Source organism: Planococcus citri, chromosome 5 (genome assembly GCF_950023065.1).
Source record: "Planococcus citri chromosome 5, ihPlaCitr1.1, whole genome shotgun sequence".
NCBI classification, from domain to species: Eukaryota; Metazoa; Arthropoda; class Insecta; order Hemiptera; family Pseudococcidae; genus Planococcus; species Planococcus citri.
The window spans coordinates 10,970,730-10,993,064 of NC_088681.1; the positions used below are offsets into that span (position 1 = coordinate 10,970,730).

General features: G+C 35.2%; 1 protein-coding gene across 2 annotated transcripts in view; it reads right to left on the reverse strand.

Moving 5' to 3' along the window:
- heca (headcase) overlaps positions 1-22,335 on the reverse strand; it is a 244,899-nt gene that overhangs the window by 137,483 nt on the left and 85,081 nt on the right. The gene's annotated exons all lie outside the window — the stretch shown is intronic.

A 22,335-nucleotide genomic window follows, 5' to 3' on the forward strand; every position in this document is an offset into this window, starting at 1 on the left:
CCGGATAGAAATTTAATTAAAGAAAGATTACGACTCGACGAAAGTCGCTCGTACAAAGAGGCTAATAAAATTTCACGTGTTGCCCTCTTTTTTGGCTGCGTAGATATACCCTGCTATACTCTATATTCGTATTCGCACACACGTAATAATACACGCTGTTTCGAAGATTACGACTACCAGAGAATCTAGCTCTACTCGTATACGAGTAAAAAGTTTCTTTTAGATATTGAGACATATACACACGCTTCGGATTACATTCGCCGTATACTGAGAGAGAGACAGAGACAGAAACAGCTACAACAACACAACAGAAAAAGCCCGATAAAGTTCACCCTATTGTGTCTGTGCGAGATTTACCATCCCTTCTTCTTTTCCGTTTGATAATTCTTTGTGTACATCGTAATACGTATAATAAAGTTACAATACACAGAGTTCTAAATCCTCGAAATTTTAATCCTTTTAATTATCGGACACGAAAAGGCAGAGTTCTTCCAGCATCTGCATAGAATCGCGTATTCTTTAGTCTTCTTGCGTTCTAATACTCGTATTACTCTTCAACTCTGGTAAATACATACAGGGTGGTCCATATGATTGTAAGGTTCGACAAAACCAAGATTTTTGCTCAGAATATCACAAAAATGATGGGCACTTTTTTGAAATTTTGTCGAGAAAAGCGAGACTTTTTTCATTGTCAAGACTGCGAGTAATTTTGGAAAGAAAATGGTTTTGAAAAGATCCAATAAAAATTCTGCATTTTCGTTCTCAAAGACTTCGTGAGATGCTATTTTTAGCCAAATTTTTGTAAAAAATGATGGCTATTGCGGTAGGCCCAACGTTGGATAAAAAGGTCGGGGGTGAAAAATGTTGATAGTTCTCGACGTTTATAATTACTTATATTTATATGTACATAAGTAAGTTTCAGCACTTTTCAGCGAGGTGGTGATTTTTAAATTTGATGACCTGGAACCTGTTCTAATTGATCAAATAAGGTCAAACTTGGAGAATAGGGTTCTTTTAGGACCTAAAATTGACCCCGCAGTTTGAAAGGTCAAAGGTGAAAATTAGAGGAAGGTCATTTTTTTGGAGGGGCATAATATGACCCCAAATAGATGAAAAGAGTCCAGAATCATGCCATTGGTCAGTACCCTCATTGTGATCAACATATCCAAATTTCAGCTTCCTAGGTCATCACCACCCCGTTTAAGGTGGGAAAAACCACATTTGACCCCAGTTTTTGACCCCCTCACCCCTAAAATTGATCTAGAAGGTCCAAATATCCAGCATACAATGGGAGGGTGCCCCATGAGTGATTATTGCAGGTTTCAACCTTGCAACCATATTTGACCTCTCTCCAGGGTCAAAAAAGTGGATTTTTTTGCTATTTTACGCGTTTTTCAATTTTTCAGACAGCCTACAGCCCCCTCCAAATTGACCTAGAGGGTCCAAATTCTCACAATACAACGGGAGGATGTATCCGAAGTGCCTTTTGCATGATTCAACCTTCTCACCCTATTTTTACAGAAAGGTCATTTTTTTTGGAGGGGCATAATATGAGCCCAAATAGATGAAAAGAGTCCAAAATCATACCATTGGTCAGTACCCCCATTGTGATCAACATATCCAAATTTCAGCTTTCTAGGTCATCCCCACTCTGATTAAGGTGGGAAAACCCACATTTGACCCCAGTTTTTGATCCCCTCACCCCTAAAATTGATCTAGAAGGTCCAAATATCCAGCATACAATGGGAGGGTGCCCCATGAGTGATTATTGCAGGTTTCAACCTTGCAACCCTATTTGACCTCTCTCCAGGGTCAAAAAAGTGGATTATTTTGCTATTTTACGCGTTTTTCAATTTTTCAGACAGCCTACAGCCCCTCTAAATTGACCTAGAGGGTCCAAATTCTCACAATACAACGGGAGGATGTACCCGAAGTGCCTTTTGCATGATTCAACCTTCTCACCCCATTTTTACAGAAAGGTCATTTTTTTGGAGGGGCATAATACGACCCCAAATAGATGAAAAGATTCCAAAATCATACCATTGGTCAGTACCCTCATTGCAGTGTTGAGAACCGTTTGGATTTGAATTGGTTGTGATGGTTGTGGTTTTCAGAACCTTTGAAAATAAGTGGTTCTGGTTTCGGTTCTCAAAAGGTTCCCAGTTGTGGCTTTGAAACGGTTTTGTTTTGGTTCCAAAAGATACCTTTCACATTGTTCTTCCAAAATGGTTCTCAGTTCTTCTCAAACTCAAACGGTTCTGGTGGTTCCTTTTACTCCTCTTTTGATATTTTGCTGGTGGTGCTGGTTGTTCCACCAATTAAAAAATAGTTCCAAATGGTTCCAGATGCAAAAAATTGGCAAAAAATTGAAAATTTGTAAAAATTCCCCTTTACCTCGCTTATTTTGCATGAAAAACATGAATTCTTATTTCACTTTGGTAAAAAAAACGAAGTTTCAATGATGAGAGGACCCAAAAGAACCGATTCCTGAAAAGGGTTCTGATGGTTCTTCTTATTTGAAACTTGTTCTGGTTCTTGTTCTGGTTGTTCTTTCCTTAAAAAACTCAATCGGTTTTAAATGGTTCTAAATTGTTCTAAATTGTTTCAAAATCATTTTATATGGTTGTTCTTTCGGTACTTCTCTTTTCCAAATTTTGAAACGGTTCTGATGGTTCTGGGTCCCGTTTCAATTGACCTAAAAAAGCGGTTGTGGTGGTTCCAAACGGTTGTGGTTCCAAACGGTTCTCAACACTGGCTCATTGTGATCAACATATCCAAATTTCAGCTTCCTAGGTCATCTCCACCCCGTTTAAGGTGGGAAAAACCACATTTGACCCCAGTTTTTGCCCCCCTCACCCCTGAAATTGATCTAGAAGGTCCAAATATCCAGCATACAATGGGAGGGTGCCCCATGAGTGATTATTGCAGGTTTCAACCTTGCAACCATATTTGACCTCTCTCCAGGGTCAAAAAAGTGGATTATTTTGCTATTTTACGCGTTTTTCAATTTTTCAGACAGCCTGTAGCCCCTCCAAATTGACCTAGGGGGTCCAAATTTTCACAGTACATTGGGAGGATGTATCCGAAGTGCCTTTTGCAGGTTTCAACCTTCCAACCCCATTTGATCTCTCTCCAGGGTCAAAAAGTGGATTTTTTTGCTATTTTACTCATTTTCCAATTTTTCAGACAGCCTGTAGCTCCTCCAAATTGACCCAGAGGGTCCAAATTTTCACAGTACAATGGCTACAATGGGAGGGTGTACCCAAAGTGCCTTTTGCATGTTTCAACCTTCCGACCCTATTTGACCCCTTTCCTTAGGACAGCCTACAGCACCTCCGAATTGACCTAGGGTCAAGACAGGTTTGTTACCATACTTTGTGCAGGAGGAAGAAGAGAGTTTGGAACAGCGGAAGAAGAGAGTTGGGCGAAGCCCAAGGGGGGTGTAGGGGGGACCACGTCCCCCGCGAATACAAGAAGGAAATAGCAGAAAGAGAGAGTTGGGCGAGCCCAAGGGGGGTTCAGGGGGGACAAATCCCCCCCCCCCCAACACAGGCGAAGCACAGGAGCGAATCGAGGGTGCGAGTAGTTCAAGATCCCTCAATGTTTCTGGCACAAAAATTTGGCTCTTACGTAGCGGCACACTGCTACGACTTTTTTTTCCTTCCAGTTTGTCGCAAAATTATTCGTACAATAATTCAAACCCTTATCCGCTCTCTTCCTTCATCCCTTCATTATATTTCATCAACTGTGGCCTAGTTTCGCTCTCTACCATAATTCTCATTTCGAGATTATGAAAAAACACTAAATCATATTCAATTTTTCTCGTTTTTCAATTACGAACCCAGTAAATCATTCTACGTGTATCTTCGCAGCTCAATTTCGCTTCGCCTTAGCAATTAATTCGTTCCAACGCCCATCACACGAACGCTTAAGATTCAAATTACTATCAACAGTCAACACACACACAGCTGAGACTTGAGCGAAGAACTTTATTCAATCATCGCCCATTTAATAATCACACCTCGTCTTCTAGGTATAGCGAAGAGAAAAAAATCGTGTAATTTCGAGCTAATTAAGTAAAGACCACTTGGAGATTGGGAACGGGCGTGAGCGCAAAGATGCTTTGAAGTCAACGCCAATAAATTTTCGACGATGGGTCGCTTCTGTAAGGAAAAAAATACACGAGATATTACGTCTTCATATTTTTATTCTTGTGTGTGGTTCGTCGTCGTATTGCAAGGGAAGACCTACCATATACATATGGCCTAATTTTAAGCTGTAATATGACGACCTTTTCGGAACCCAGCGCCGGACGTGGAATGTACCAATTTGCGGACAATAAAACAAACATAGCATCTGCTGGAAGAAAAATAACTCTGTGGTCGACCAAGTCGCTCGTCGAAGCCAATACAACTCCTCATCGTATATGGATGGATATTTGGATATGTTTGTATAAAGATGTACGTGGATATATGGCATATGCGTGTATCGAGAGAGAGAGAACAGAAAGATATCGAATAACAAATATTGATACGAGTAGAAGAAGGCAGCAGAGTAAAAGTACCTACCAAACAGCAGCGAGTGAGAAAGAAAGAGACGAAAAGTTCAAATAATAAAAGCAAACACTAACACTACTTATGTTTTTGACAGGGTATTTTGCCTCCAACTCTACTCTCCCCTTTATCATTTCGGATACAACTGATAAAAGCCAGAGAGCCTTCGTCTGCTATAGGTAGGTATACGAGGTTGATAAGCAGAGAGAAGCATAATACATAGTACACAAAACACGTGAGTAAATAAATGCCTGCGATGGGCTTTTCAAAATCTGTTCCAGGGGGATAGGTTATATGTACTATACAAAGTATGCTACGAAATCGAAAGGTATCATGTCCAAAACAGAAATTCTTCACGTATCGAACTTTAATCTAGCTAGTAGTTTTAATAAAAATACTCGTACGTATTTCCTCTCAGCTCAGCTCAGCTCTGCGGAAATCTCTTCTTCTCCCCACACACTGATGAGAACTTCAATCACGGTTTCCATCGCGATAACATACTGCAGAGAAAAAAAAGGTTCCATTTTTTATTTCATTTCGGTAAAATCTGCTCTTTTTTTATTAATTTTTCCGAGGGTTTTTTTCTATTACTGAAAATCCTCGATAATAGCGAAACATATTATTCCCTTTTCGATTGCAAGGAGGAGGAATCCGAAAAAAGTACGTTTATTTTTTTTACTCAGCGTATTAACTTAATGGCAGTGAAAATGGGTACCTTGATAACGAGCCTCTGTTACAATTCAGATAAAAACGTTTTCCGAAATCTACCCGGCGATTGTTTTTACCCCTCTTTTTACCTCTTGTCCCTTCCAACCACCAGCAAATTCTGCTATACATACTCGTGTATTGTACTCGTATTTGGAACTGATTAAGGGTGATTTTAATTCACACCCTATGACGGACCTCGCCAGCTCACTGTGCTCGTGCATCTTGTTGTGAAGTTTTTTCACCCAACGAGATGATCGAATTGAACGCGAAAGCTTTCATTAAACCTGCGATGTGATTATTTCACTGCGTATAGAGAAGACAAAAGCTCGTACGAACCAAGATAGGGTAACCCTTTCACCCGTCAGTCGAATGCTGCTTGCGAAGCGAGCATATCAATGTCAAAAAACCTTGTCACTCGTTTATGTTTTTTGAAAAAAAAAAGAAAACGCTTTTAAAATACACAAAAGAATGCAGATTCAGATTCGCAAAAATACCGTTTAACCGGATACGCGTAAAATGGTATTATTTTTCGGCGGCTTAAGTTCTCCAAGTTTAAAAGTTTGCCATCTACCAACCCTTTTTTTACACCGGCATCGTGCGAGCTTTTAAAAGATCCTCGTCGAAACGAACGAACAGAGCACAAACGATGCGAAATATTGAAATTATTTCTTTAATTAAGACGAAGATTAAGCCGAACTGGGGGTGGTGGGCGAAGTGATTCGCAGGAATACTAATGTCAAAAAACTTCTCTCTCGGCGATGGTCGTTGGTCCCCCTCCTGGCTGAGAATTTAATTGCGATTCCTGCGAGAATTTCGCGGTAAACCCGCCAAAATGCTAAAAATTAGGCAACTTTTACTCGGGCGAAAAAGTTTTCCAGTGTTTGTCGCATCGCATCGGCAATGGTAATAGAAAGAATTCAATTCTATGGCCTTACTCGTTTCTATACCTACCGGTGTGTACTTGTAGATGTATAATAGAGGGAGAACGTGAAGAAATAAAGACGAGAAGTACAACTTTACTGGAGATGTTTAAGGGTGACATTTAGGATTGGTAATTTTGATGAGAATGTAAGCCTCGTACCATCTTCACCCTTTTAGAAAAGATTTGCCGGAATTTAAGAAATCGGTTAACGAAATCGCTCGTTTTGCTAGATTAAACGATGTTTCCGAAATTGGTTTATCCCATTCGGATGGTATTGTTTTTTTTCTTCGCTTCTTTTACTCGAGTGTTTTTCACGCCTTATTGTTTTTTGTGTTTTTTTTTTGGCAGCGGTAATAGGTAGAGATCTCAAGTTTTCGACTAACTTCCTGGTGATATGTTTGTAATTCTGAAAGGTTATCGATTATTGTAATGGCAGTTTGATTATAAACTAGGTATTGGTACATGATTAGTATTCTGGTCGAATGGTGTGGCGAACACGTGTGTTTTGGGTAGATTGTTATTCGTGGGTGTTGTTTACAAGATGTTTGGAAATTTTACGAATAATAATTTGGATGGCGTGTAGTCTTTGGTATTTTTTTGGTTAATCGATCACACATTTTCGAAAAAATTTCAATGTTGGATCGAAATAAAAAGATTCTATGGGGAGCAAAACAGTAAAATTTTATGGAAAATTTCATTTTTGGATTTGAAGGAGAAAACGAGATTCACTCAAGCATCCACTTCAACGTAAAAATTAAAAAATCACGTTTCTAAAACAAAATTTCAAAATAAAAATATAAAACCGATCAGAAATTCAATTTTTGTTATTTTGTACACGTTTAGGAAAATTGTCTCAGAATAAAACCAAATTGAAAAATGATGGAAAAAAATGTAAAAAAAAATCAAAATTTAAGAGTCAAAATTTTTTTTAAATAATTAATTTTTCAACGTTTTTGTGTCAAAATTACTTTCTATTTACTGTCAATTTTCTAAAATATAATTTTGGAAACACTGCGTTGCATTTTTATCGTTACGGTTACAAAGCGTTGCCTTTTGGTAAAATCGCGAGTTTCATTTTCGGTCAAATTTGCCAAAAAGTTTGTATCACTTTTTTACAAAAAATACTAAAAAGTCTCAACTTTTTTCAAAACATATCTACTTACCAAAGTTTTCCTTTTTGTTTCCCACAAATCTACAAGTTTTGTTTTTCCACCAAAAAGTTGAAAAAAGGTCTGGTTTTTTCGATCAGAAATTGCGCGTAAAAGTATCACTTTCATGGCAATAAGTAATCACAAAAAAGTACTGCTTATGTTGAATTTTGAAAGTCTTACTTTTTATTTACCCAAAAATCTCCATTTTTGGTCAGAAACTTTCAAAAATTATCACTGTTTTGTGAACAAATTCTCACAGCCAAAGCCTTGTTTTTTGCCCAACAATGTCAAAAATTCTCGCTTTTACAAAAATTTACAAAAAAAGAATATTTTTTGACTTTAATTGCTAAAAAGTTTTACTTTTTTTTTTACCAAAAACTGAACATTTTTACAATTTTCTAGATGCAATAATTTCAAGTGTCGCTTTCTCCGCGGTAATTTTGGTATAGGAATGAAACGCATTAATCAGTACATATTCAGAGAAGTAACTATTACAGAGAAGTGCGGTAATCATTACATCGCTTTTATTTAACAATATTTAAAAACTGGGGTTAGGTTTAGGTACTATCAATTTCAAGTTTCTCCGCACATCTAAATAATCCTCACTGCAACAAATTTTTCAAGACCTCATTTCCCTACGAAAATTTTCCGACCTAACTGGGATCTGAACCTGCGACCTTTAGTTCCTAACCACCTACACTTAACAACATGGCCGCGAGTAGAATATTTGATTCAGGCCCTCGAAGTATTCATATGTTTTTCACTGTTTGGGAATAAAGGATTTCATTGCAGTACGGCGATGTACTCAGTACATACATCGTTTACTGTATTCAGTAAATCACTACAAGGATCTCAGTCATGTTTAAGGAATGTAATCATTGCTTACTACATGATGTAATTATTACCCACCAAATGAGGTTTTGAATACCATGTCTGCAGGACTGAGTCCCCAAAGAAATGTAATGAGAACATAGAAATTAATTTTGAAAAGTGATGCAATAAATCCATCCTGGCGATGTACTCATTCCATTATTTCATGCATTCTCTGATTTAAACTATGTTATCATTACATCAAAATGAGGTAATTTGAAAATTACTGTACTGTGTAGTAACCATTGCATCAATTTTGGGACTGAATAAAGCGTTTTGAAAATCATTTCTTTCAGTGCACCTTTTGTCTAAACTCTGAATGACCAAAAGATCTCGTTTTAAGATAATAATTATCATTTTTTGGCAGAAAATTCCAAAATCTCTCACTTTTTCTGCACTCATGGTCCATGTTTTGCAGGAATACTTCAGAACGGTCCATACGTAGCATCACATAATTCTCTTCCTCAGACCTATACTCATCGTTCGATTTCCCAGCACATTTGCAAGGTTGTTGAACGCGGTTTTTGCCATTCCAATCCGTGATTCAATTTCTTTATGAACTCTACCATCGTTGTTTATCAGCACTCCAATGTATCTAAACCAGTTCACATGTTCATATTTCTTGTGTTCCGATGTTGATTTTGACCTCTTTATCGTGTCCCTTTGTAAATCTCATCACCTTGGTCTTGCCTACATTTATTTTCATTTATGTATTTTAATCCTGCGCTGTTAATTTGGTCGATCATCTTCTGCATCTGCGCTTCTGTCCCAGCAAGGATCACTTTAGTCATCTGCATAGCTTATTTTGTTTATTCTCTTGCCATCAAGCTTGAATCCCATTCATTTTATTCTCGCATCCCTCGCATTGAACAACCTGGGTGAGAGGGGGCATCCTTGCCTTACACATCTCTTTATTCCACATCTGTTCTCCAAGTACTCAGTTCCAATCTTGATGTTAGCGCTTTGCTCCCAGTACAGGTTCTTGATTATTTGCAGGTTTTTGTCATCGATATTGCATTTTTTCAGGATCTCCAACATCTTCTCATGATTGGCACGATCAAATGCTTTCTCATAATTGATAAAGCAAGCAATGATTTCCCTGTTTGCATTCAGTGCTCTTTGAATGGTCACTTTCAGCAGGGCAATTGCATCTTTCGTCCCTTTTTTCCGCTACAAAGCCATATTGCGTTTCACTTAGATTTTCATCTATCTTCTTTTCAATTCTGGCATTTACGATGGAGAGTAGTAGCTTCAGTGTGTGGCTCATCAGTGCATTAGTTCTATATTCAGAGCATTTTTGCAAGTTGTTCTTTTTTGGTATTGGTACAAAATTTACTGCTTTGAAGTCCTTAGGCAGCGTACCTTCATTGTATATATTTTGTTTATCATCTTCAGCAGCTCCTTTTCATACTCTGGTGTTAGATGTTTAATCAAGTCTACTGGTATGAGATCTTCCCCCATTGCTTTGTGGTTTCTGCTTCGCTTCACCGCATTCCTCAGCTCACACATTTCAATCTGTGGTGCTTCCTCTGAGGATGAAACTTCCATTTGAGCCGGACGTGTATCATCTCCATACAATTCTTATATGTAGCTGATCCAGACCTCTTCAGTTTCTTGATTGTTAACACAGTACTTTCCATCTTTTCCTCCCATATACACTATTCCACTTCTCCTTTTCTCGTGGGTGGCCATCATCTGCTTCACTTTGGTATGCATTTCTGTAGAATTGTGCCTTTTCTCCAGCTCTTCTATTTCTTGGCACCTCTTCTCATACCACTTGTTTCTGGCCATTCTGCACATTCCCATGATCTCATTATTTAGCACCGTGTATTCGCTACCTGGTCTGTTTGCTTTTCTTTGTTCTTCCATCAGATCCAGTATCTCTTGAGTCATCCATGGTTTGTGTTTTCTTCTTCCTTTGAATGGAATAGACTTTTCTGCTGATGTTTTAACCTTTCGCTTCCATGCTTGCCACTTTTCCTCGATACCTTGTTCTTCTTCCAACTTGTCTTCCTTTTGCTTTTCCAGTTCTTCTCGGAATTTCTTTTGCACATCCTTTGATTTGATTTTTGCAATGAATAAAATTATGAAATTACAAAAAAATGAGTTTGCCATTTCCCCCCCCCCATTTTGCTGTATCATCAATTGTAACAACATAATTTGAAGTTTCCTCAAAAATTATTGAATAATCACACCAAAAAGTGCCCTTTGCGTTAGCATTGGCATTTTCATTGCTTGAAAACGATTGAAAAATCAAATTGAGAGTTTCTAAACACTATTTGCTCAAATTTGAATAAAATTGATGACAAACCTTTAAACAGTCGCCAGCTAGCCAAAATTCTTAAAAAGGGGGCGGGGGTTAAAAAATTGGAAAATTACAATTAAAATCAAAACCAAAACGTGTTTTCTACTTTTTACTCGTGTAAAAAAAAAAACTGAGCTTGAATAATTCCCAATTTTTTTACCCCGTCTTGAAATTTTCCAGAAAATTCTGGGAGGGGGAGGAAGGAGTAGGTACTATCACTTTTCGCCAAAAATTGGCTTCTTCATCAAACCAAGCAAAATACTAAAGTCATATGCATCGTTTTTTCACCAATTGCTATAATGTCATGCTTTTTGCTGAAATTGACAAAGTCTTTCTCGAGTTTCATCATTAGATTTCATGATTTTTTTTTGTTCAGGTTTTGCCAATTTTTTAATAATTTTTTCAAGCTTTTTTGGTTACCAAAGTTACCTTTTTTCGAGAAAATTGAGTTAAAGCCATAAAGAAAACTGAAATTTTTGGTGTTCATATCCCAAAAATTTAACATGTCGAATTAACTAAAAAATATTTCAAGCCAATCTGGAGTCTTTAGCGCCATTTCAGCCTGTCAACTGAGACGTAGAATTCGCCTCCTAAGAGAACACTTTCGATGATCATCATTTTCACATGACTCAATGACTCACATTTCTCCTCCAAATACCTCCTCCCAGGACCCCAAACCAGGACTATTACGCAACCAAACTCGCACATCTGACAAATATATCGAGATATCTCATCTGTTACAGTTACTTTTGGTATACGCGATTGCCTCACCATCGTAATTCATAATAACTCGGTCACATTATGGAGGTTCTGGAAGAGAATAGTCACACAGTTTCATCGACAATAACACGTGTTTTCAATCATTTAGCACCCAAGCTCCTCATAGTCTGGCCAAGTGGCCACCAGATCTCTCGATTTTTGCCTCTTTTGCCTGAAAATTTTCACAACATAACGACACAAAATCGCGCCAATCTCGAGCCTGGGCCAAACATGTACTTAATTAACATTTACTTAAAATGGTAAAAACCATAGGTAGATATACGTTTATTTTTCTACACGAGAAACAACATCGTCAATTCGTCCATACCCATAAGACTCGTGAAAACACGTTTTCAAATAACACAAGTACACAGACCACGTGTACTAGTATACTGCATACAGGACACAGGTGTAGGTGTGGGTCGTACAACACAGGTAGGTACGGTACTTGTTGCTTTAGAAGTTTAGAGTGAGAAGTCAGACCAGCAAGATCTCTTCAGACGCCCACCATGTCATCGTCTAACATCTCTAAGGTTACATAATCACGCGTGTGTATCTCGTGTATGCATATTATAGTAGAAGAGATGAGGCTACGCGGGCGATTAAAAATAATAACATCATACCGTCTACGACTACGATCACGCTGCGGTGGCTCGAGCTCGCACATTGAATAAAAAAAAAATTAATAAAAAATAAAAGTACGCCTAGGTAATAAAATTAAATACTATAACGAGCCGTCGAGATGTGCGGTATCGTATTTGTACCTATAATGCAATCGTACCACACTACCAATAAAACAAGCTATCATTTTGTACTTTTAGATCGAGATCGATGATGAAGTGGATCTATTTTTACGAGTCTAACAACTACAGTAAATAAAGACAACATCATAATGATCAATTTGTATTACGCAGATATGTATATTAATAGATTACATTACTCTAAAAATAATTCATCGATAAATCACTGGCTCGCATTTCGAAACAAAGCACGATGTTTTTTTTTTGCAATCTAGATTCACACAGCGAATACTACACGTAGATCTGAACTCACCTCTTTAATTATTATTTTTTTTACAGCTTCGAATCGACAATCGAACTCAAGCTATAGTATACAATTGACGCGTAGAAGTTTATGGAAAGATTTACGCCTCGAGCCGATTACACCTTTTTCGAAATTATTACTATAATTAATCGAATTCGAATGTATTATTTCGACAAAGCGAGCCCAGGCCGCGTTAACCGTTAAACAAAACGATCGATTTCCAGTTTCGCTCAGCAGCAGGCCTCTCATATAGCTCAACATCGCCAGTACCACGGATAGGTATATATTTAACTAGGCCTTAATTATACGGACGACCGCGATCACGCGGTAGTTATTGTTTACGTAACCGTGAATTCGGGCATAAAGAGAGGAAAAAACACCTAAAAAATAATCTACCTCGTTTTCGAGTTATTTATTTACATCTATTTCACCTATATATACTTATTCGAGGTAGGTATGGGTGCCTTATGCTGAATCTAATCGCGGAAAACAGTCTTATCGACGTTTACGAGGGAACGTAAGTTCTTTCTGGTCGACTCACAGAGGCCATCAAATCGACGAACAATAAATTAATATTTCGCGTCGCTCCAAATTACCTCCACATAACGTAATTCTAGTATAGTTATTACTGTTTTTTAGAAACGTTATTCGTGTTTGGGCGTGTTTTTGTGATAATTTTATAAGTAGGTATTTTTTTTCACGATCGTTTTTCTGTTTTGTTTTTTCAAACGTAAGCGTTTTTTTTCTCTCTCTCTCTCTCTCTCTCTCTCTCGCTATCTGCCTCATGTTCAATATGGTTGTTTACAGAACACCTGTGAGTGTATGGAAATATGCATGGATGATAGAGTTATCTCGAGAAGAGGCCTTTATTGAGGTAGTCGCGTATTTTTATTTAAAGAGAAGTTGGAATAAAAAATTTTATTGTGTTGGAAAAAAGGTTGAATTGAGTAATCACTCATTTTGGAGACTGAATATTTCATAAAAATAATAATGAGAACAAAAATTCAAATTTGATAAAAATTGAAAATTGTTTCCATTCTTTCCTCCTCAATTACATTGTTGCCAAGAGCCTCAGAAGAAAATCGTTTTCACCATTCAATTGAACCAACTGCAGAATGAATTATTCGTATTTTCCCTCCCTCTCAATAAATATAACACCCTGGAGCAGTTAGATACTTACACGAATGACGAGGAAATCAAAAAGAAAAAAAAAATCTGCGCAATACCGAATGTACTCGTACTCCTATAGGTATATACGTCGATTTCATGAGATAATCCAGATGCGTTTACCGCAAGTGTTAAAAGTTTAAAAACTCCGCTAAAAGTTATATCCGGAGGGCAATTACATGCTAAAAGCTTTCGATGCATGGGTTACGTATAAATGGAAAATGGTGTTTTTCGTCAACTTTTACACCGTATAACGTATACGTACGGTGTATGCCTCGCAAAGCCTTTAAAACATTCTTTTCTATCGAGTCGAATGATGAAAACTTTATGGGATGTTTTTTTCCTCATTCTGGTGCGATTTCGATTTTGTACACTTTTCTTTCATTTGTGACGAGTGAAGGTTTTTTTTTGACACCGTTGATTCTTCTGTATGTACTACTTATGTGAGAAATTTGAGAGTACTATAACCTCGACAGACAAATGGATATGGTGGTTCATGTGTAAGTGAAGTTTTGGAAAATTAATTCTTCAGTCGAATTGAAATTTTCAATTTTTTTTCTAAACCTAAATTACTGGCAAAAAAATAATGAGCAAAACTCTTCTAGGTAGATGGTAAATTTTATGCTCATGCAATTTTGTCAATCTTTATTTTTTTTCAATTAAAACCACTGTTTTATCAAAAATCAATTTTTTTGGTGGGATTTTTTCATCAAAAATTTTTTTTTTATACAAGCAATTGATTTCAAACACTTTCCAATTTCTACAAAAATGTCAAAAAATCACTTTTTTTACTAATATTTCAAAAAAATTAATTTTTCCCGCCAAAATAGGAAAAAATTGTGCTTTATTGTCAAAATTTACAAAAAAAGTTATGCATCTGTAAAAGTTTTCAAAAAATCATACATTTGGTCAACATTACAAAAAAGTCTGATATTTTGTCAAAATTGTAAAAAAAAAACTCTATTGCAAGTAAGATTACAAAAATCGATATTTTTTAGACTAAAATTATCAAAAGCCAAGTTTTTTTTTGTTAAAATTAGAAAACATTATGATTTGTGTTTTTTGCTGAACTTTTCAAAAAATTGCCGAAAAGTCGTGCTTTCGGCAAAAGTTGTCAAACTTATAATACAAATTGCTTTAAAAAATGTAGGTAATTTTTCTAGCCAGAAAAAAGTCATGCTTTCGTAAAAATTGCCAAAAAAACGTCATTTTTGTCAAAATTACTAAAAAGTCTCATATTTTTTCATTTCCTTAAAAAAAAATACGTCAAGATTTTCAAAAACCCACATTTTTCTTACGAAACTGCCAAAATGTCAATTTTCTTTAGCCATAACACTAATAAAGTTCTATTTTTTGACCAAAATTTCCAAAAAGCCAAGTTTTTTTTGCTAAAATTTTCCAAGAATTGATGTCGAAAAACTGTACTTTTTCCTTAAAATTGCTAAAAAAAAATATCATTGTTTTTGTTGAAATCGCCTAAATATTCTGCCACAATTTGCAAAAATAGTCAAAAAATCCAAATTTTCTCAAAAATTTCCAAAAAAGCACTAAGTACTTTTTACCAAAACTGACAAAAAAACCCTTTTTTTTCAAACAAAATTGTTCAGTAGGGGGTTTTTTGCCAAAATTACAAAAAAAAATATTTTCCTGCAAAAATTGTTAAAAAATTACTTTTTTTTACCAAATTGCAAAAAAGATTGTTTTTTTGCCAAAATTGGAGAAAAATTATACTTTATTGTCAAAATTCCCAAAAGTTACCAAAAAAAAGGTCATGCTCTTTTTAAAAGTAGCCAAAAATTGTAAAAATTACTGAAAAATCATGTTTTTTTGTCAAAATAGCGAGAAAACTCTACTGCAAGTATATTGTAAAAAATGCCAAAAATGAACTCGATTTCATGCCATTTTGCCAAAACTGCGAAAATATCACAATTTTTTGCCCAAACTGCTGATAAAATTCTGTTTTTAGACCAAAATTACCAAAAAAGACAGGTTTTTTTACGCAAGTTATAAAAAATTGTGCTTTCTGGCTGAAACTTTTCAAAAATTGCCAAAAAATCACGCTTTTTGCAAAAGTGGTCCAAAAATCATATTTAAAAAAAATAATGAAAATCGCTCCAAAAAAAGGTTTTTTTTTGACTGAGATTACCTAAAAATTCTGTTACAAACATTTTACAAAAATAGTCAATAAATCCTGATTTTTTGCCAAAATTTCCAAAAATGTCGGTACATATCTGTCTAACTGTCTACTGAAAAAATACAGAAAGTAAAATCGTTTCTGAGGGCATAGAACAAATGAAATGAGAACTTAAATGATGTTTTTTGAGCAGGGAGGCCAATTTTTTGGAAGCTCTCTGGTTCACCAAATCATACAAAAAATGACTTACTTATTCGCACACGTGGGTAAGCATTTATATTTTATTACTCTAACAACGGAAATTCGAACTCACCTGAAACAGAAGAAAAACACAATTCAAATTAGTTGATTTCATCAATTATCTCATCACTTTATACGATAAACTGATAATCATTTTTTATTAACATGTCAAAATCGATACATGAACCCCCCCCCCCCTCCACCCATTCATCAAAACAGTACAATAGGAAATCTCAGAAATAAAATCTTTATAACAAACTGAAAAAATCTCATGCTTTATAACTTTACTTCCTTTTCTTAAAACACTTTCTTTTTTTTCAAAAAAATTGATTTTCTTCGACGAAAATTTTGATTTTTAAAAAAGTTGTATGTAAAATTAATTAACGCTTTTTTATTCAAGACAACGAAATAATTATAAGTAATTGCGATCAACGATAGAAAATCATAATCAACCCATCTTTTGTAGAAAAAAAAATTAATCAAAACGTAAAACTTTTGAAAACATTAAAGAAAAGCGAAGCTAAAGTGTTCACAAAGTGACAGTAATTCTACTCGAAAGAAACGAAGCAGACGAGCATAATGGGAGGGGAGTAGAGGTGTATAAATCTAGACGAAGTTGATTTGTTATTTTAAAAATTCATCTACGAGATGAGGAAAAAAAATGCGACTTATACTTTTTATCGCTTTTTTGCGGTCCACACCGAGCCGGATATTCGATTATCGACATAATTTCAATATCGTCGAGGGTGGAAAAAAGAAAGAAAGAAGTAAAATACTACGAAGAAAAACTCCAAAGAAATTCCATTAAGAAGGTATAAAAAGGAAGTAATAAGAAATTGAGATGAGCTATACTAGGTATACATAGGGAAGAGAAGAATACGATGAATTTTTATAATTTAGCAAAAAAAGGCAAAAAAAAGGCGAACAGCATTACAAGAGATGAAAAAAAAAATCGGGGCGACTATGATGTTAATATATAATGACGCTTGTACGCTACGATTACCGAAAGATGCAAAAGGCATCGGCTGAAAAAGGGAAAGGTGACGGTAGAACTTTTTTTTCACTCGTCATTTTCCTCGTTGCTCTCTTTTCGTACTTACTATAAAAAGCTGAGAGAGTAAGAATTTAAAAGTTCACCAAGATTTGAAAGTATAAGCCGCTTTTACATCTCGAACTAGAGCGAAGAGGAAGGAGGTCTTCTTATACTCGTCGTAGACGACGATACGCGAAGCGGGAATTATTTGGAAAATGATAAAAAAACTTGTTCTACTGTGAAATTTAATCTGAAAATCCGAATTAAAGTTGTTAGCGAGTAAGAATCCTCTACGCCCGAGTAAGATACAGGAGAGCGAAAAAAACGCCCAAAAATTACCAACGCTGTAAATTTTATACAAGAAGTCGTTGCAATTCCCTTTCGCTAAACCCCTCCTATTCTCACAAATGATATCTTTATTATGCTGATATTTTTTTTTCAGCAGGGGAAAAAAATTAGAAACTCAAGTAAGACTTCGGTGCTCTTTTTCACTTCTTATAAGGATTTAAAAAGTCTGCGCGTTATTTTCGTGTTCTCAACGGTTGTAGTAGTAGTTTCAGATTATCGTTATCTTAAAAAGCGTAAATAATTCGATGACTCGAAAAAAGGATGCTGAAAAAGGTCTCTCTCTTTTTTTTTCAACGAGGGGAAGAAAGTAAATTATTGTGTGAATTGTCGCGAGTATCGATATAGTAATTTCATCGCGAAGTTGATTAATTTGTACCTGATAAAATTGCTTATTGATGATGGAATGATGAAGAGGGGGGGGGACTCGTCATTCAATTATGATAAATCGTGTTCCCAAGTTGTTGTAAATATCAATGAACTGGAATGAATAAAATAAGAAAAAGGATAAGATAGGCACATGAAAATAACGTATAAATATGGATCTCGCAGATACGCTTATAAAATGAAATTTTGCAAATGCAAATGAAAAGGAAAGACAACATAGAAAAGAAAGAGACGCTTTTTAAAAAACCACGCTCGCGATTTCGTATAATAATATATCGTACGTGAATGAGTGAAACTTTAAAAATATAGACGTCGAGATCCACCATGGAGTAAACCTCAAGAGATGAAACAACAAAAGCCAAAAGGCGAAAAAAAAGGAGAAAAGAAATAAAGAAAAATATACGAGAATTTCACAGAGAAGATGGATTTGTGTACTAAATACAACATCACATACGATACCATAGAGCCGAAGAAGAAGAAGAAGACATCGAAAGGCATTAAAACCCAAGGCAACGGGGACGAGGGAAGGAGTAGAATACAACAAAGATGAGAAAAAAAATATAGTACGAAGAAACTTTGTATATTACGAGCTTTTTCATTATTCATATGTTTGCACTTATTTCTATACTGGCATGGCAGAGAGTTCTGCGGCTTTAAAGGCCGCCTATGTGGAGGAGCTTTTAAATAAAAAAAAAATTTCCCCCCCATATTAGCGAAAGCGGCGATGAGATGAACTAGAAGAAGTATAAAGATGGTAAGATGATGAAAAAAAAAAAGAAAAAAAAACGTAACTTTTCGATTCTTTAAGCACGATGCTCAATTTTCATGGCATTATATTTTCTTCCGCTTAAAATGATTCGTTTTGTATGTAAATAAGCCGACGAGTAGAGCTTTTCGTCGTATAACTCCTGTGTGCACCCTTCTCCTCCCCCCACCCTCTTATTTATATGGCTGTTCGGCGTGCTTTTTATGGGTTTTATTTTTATTTTCTGAGGAGCACACGTTGGAGTAAATTTTTCGGAAAATGCGTAATGACGCCAACGATAGCTGCAGATTGCTGGCGTAAATTTTCGAAATGAAGTGCTAACGAGGTTTCGTCGAATGATCGACGAAGGGAACGCGCGTTTAGGTTACTGGGCTGTGAACTTATACTGTTGTTTTATGGATATGAAGGGTGAGGGGGGATTTGGATTTGTATTTTAACGCGGGTATCTTGATTTAAATGTACCAATTTTTCATTATTTATTGAAATCGCGAAATGGATTGTGGTTTATTTGATATATAAGTATAAGAATGGTTGAAAAACAAAATTGATTTTATGTTTTTTCTTGCTTTTTTTTTTTTTTTTTTTTTTTTGGAAAAAGAGGTGGAAAATGTATTCTGCATTATTTTGAAAGAGCAAGATTTTTTTGTAATTTGGGCGATTTTTAAAAATATTTCAAGTGGAGGGAGATGTTGTTTCGGGTCAAAATGTTGTGTATTCTCAAGAGGGGAAAAAACTGAAAAAACTAAAAACTTAGCGCAAGAAAAACCAAATAAATAGCAAAATTTTTAATTTGTTAGGAAGAAAATCGAAAAAATACTTTTTTACAATTTTGGCAAAAAAAACAGAACTTTTTTCGCAATTTTGTCACAAAACAGAATTTTTTTCAAGATCTTGGCATAAAACATTGACGCAGCATTTTTTTGAATTTTTGACCAAAAAAAAAAACTTTTAGATGAGTTTTGAAAGAAAGCAGGGATTGTTCTGCAGTTTAGGCAAAAAAACAGGATTCTTTTGAAAATTTTAGCATGAAACACTCTCTGAAGTCATTTTGACAAGAAGCAAAACTTTTTTGCAATTTCAGCTTGAAAGAAGATTTTTTACGATTCTGGCATTTAAATAGCACTTTTTTTTGCAATTTGACAAATTAGGATTGTTTAGAAAATTTGACCAAAAAAAACAGGATTTTTTTCAGAAATTTTGAAAAAAAACAGGAATTTTGTAACGTTTCAACAAAAAACAAGACTTTCAGGCAAATTTTCGCCAAAAAACAGGATTTATTTCAAGATTTAGGAATGGAACAGTACTTCTGTTTGGCAATTTTTCCAAAAAAAAACAAATGAATAAATTTCTTTTTCAGAAATTTTGGTAAAAAAGAAGGAATTTCATGACGTTATAACCAAAAAAAAAAGACTTTCTAGCAATTTTGGCAAAAAAACAGGATTTCTCTTATGATTTTAGCATGGAACAGGACCTTTTTGTTGCAATTTTGACTGAAAGACAGGATCTTTTCGGGTTTCTGACATAAAACCACACATTGACAAAAAAACAAGACATTTTCTGAAGTTTTGGCAAAAAATCAGGATCATTTTGGAAATTTTAGCATAGAACAAGACTTTTTTTTTTGCAGTTTTGAGAAAAAAGCAAAAATTTCTCACAAGTTTGGCAAAAACACGAACTTTTGACAATTATTTCTGTTGAAATTTTGGCACAAAAAAGCAGAAATTTTCTGCAATTAAAAAAAAACAGGTCACTAACTAACGTCATCATAATTTTGATAAAAACTAATTTTTTTGTAATTTTGACTCAAAACAGGACTTTTTCAATATTTTGAATTTTGGTATAAAACAGAATTTTTTTTTTTGCGAATTTCACTCATCAGGTTTTTTGTTTGCAACTTTGACAAAAAATCGCATTTTCCTGGAATTTTGGTCAAAAAATTTACTTTTAAGCAGTTTTGGCAAAAAAGCAGATTTTTGAATGACGTAATTTTGGCAAAAAGTAAGACTTTTTACAAAATTTTTACCAAAAAGTAAGACTTTTTACAAAATTTTTACCAAAAAAAAACTAGACTTTTGTGCAATCATAATGTAAAAAAATTTAAAATTTTTCCAATTTTGGCAAAAAAATGAGAATTTTTCTGCAATTCTGAAAAAAAAAAATTTTTACAAAGAAAACAAGACTCTGTATACTCACGAAAATAATAACGATTTTGGACATATTCAGAAGTGTTGTGAGCCGCCCTCCCCTCCCTCTCCTCCCGACCCCCTACCTAAAAACAGTCAAAAATAGCAAAAAATGTTGTTCTTTACTTCTTTCCTCTTCTAAATGTGTATGATATTAACCTAGGATTAACATTTTTCATAAATACGAGTTTCTTCATTTTTTTTCTGAGAATTTCGAAATTTAATTATGAAACCACTCGAATGAACGAAGATCCGAAACCCAAAAAAAATTTCGCGATGCAACCCTCAGATTTTTTCAAGGTAGGTACCAATTTTTCAACAGAAAATAGTGTTTTTCGAAAATGAAAATGAGTAAGGTTGTAACTCTGGCCATAAATTAATCTTCTATTTTAATGATAATTATAATTTCACTCCTCTGTTTTAAATACTGTTTCAAACAAGAGTTGAAAAAAATGCAGTATCAACTCGTTCGAACTTTTCGAGATTCGATCGTATTTTTTGTAGAATTTGGGTTCCCAAAGTTGTTGATCTTTTTTGTAAACAACTCGATGGATTTTATGCTCTAGTAGGGGAAAAAAAATGAACAAAATCAATAACTGAGAGTGAGAGACTGAAAAGTTTTTCTGTTAAATCCAAAAAATTTGGCTATATTTTCAAAAATTGCCAATTTTGAGCCTCTAAACCAACCAAAAGTAGTAATCAATAGCTATACATTCGTAATTTCGAGATGAATTATTCGATTTTCAGCAATCTTTCGAATATTGATCTTTTCAAATACGATTTCAAACGGTTTAATTCAAATCTCCCATCGTTTTCAAATCGAAAAAACTCGAAATAATACTTGATCGAATCGTTCAATTCACCAAATAACATATTTTAAACTCGACATTTCACACTTCCGCCCAAATTTTCGCCATTCTCTCTCTCGAGAAACTTCCACGTTCGATAACTTCGTCCTGTATATACAACAATTCCACCATTCTCGCTTTCAAACACCCCCACAAGTCGTATTCTATACTCGTATATGTACTTCTACCTATACTTTATAATAAGTATTCCCATAAACATGCCAACATTCTCACGACAACACAACACGTCTCATAATCGCACACACTCGAAACACAATTCTCCAGCGTTGTTTCTCAAGTCCAAGGTCACCTTAAAGTTATGTTATAAACAAGAGCACGAGGGTAAAGTGCGTGTCGTCGTCATCGTATAACTCTCGTCGTAAGCAAGCGCAGCAAGACCCTCTATAGCATTAATTCTCCTAGAACTTGTACACGTAATTCTAATTCCTCTTCTTCTCCTCTTGCTCATCGTCCTTCGTCCATAACAATACTCATTGCAGTAGGCATTTTATATATAGGTACTTGAAGCTAGCATTTACATCTACACACCATGACGTCATATCAATTACGTTCACTCGACCAATTCCATTCATTCTACTCTCTAAAGACCCATCTACATTTTTAGGCTACACGTAATCTGCTTCCTTTAAAAATACCCATCGAAGAAAAAAATTTTCCCAACACTACTCTGGTAAAATGTTCTAAACCCTTTGAAGCCACACCGATGTTTATTTTCATTGAAACCACGAGTCCATGGCCACAACTTATTCTACGAATAATCGTAATACAAATTCGATTTCCAATTTTGTTACTTCGTCATCAATCTCGTTCGCAGCGGGTATCTCGAAAAAATCGTAATTTTTTACAATTTAGTATCACCTCCTCCTTGGCTGTTGAGAACGCGGTGTAGATACGCCTCA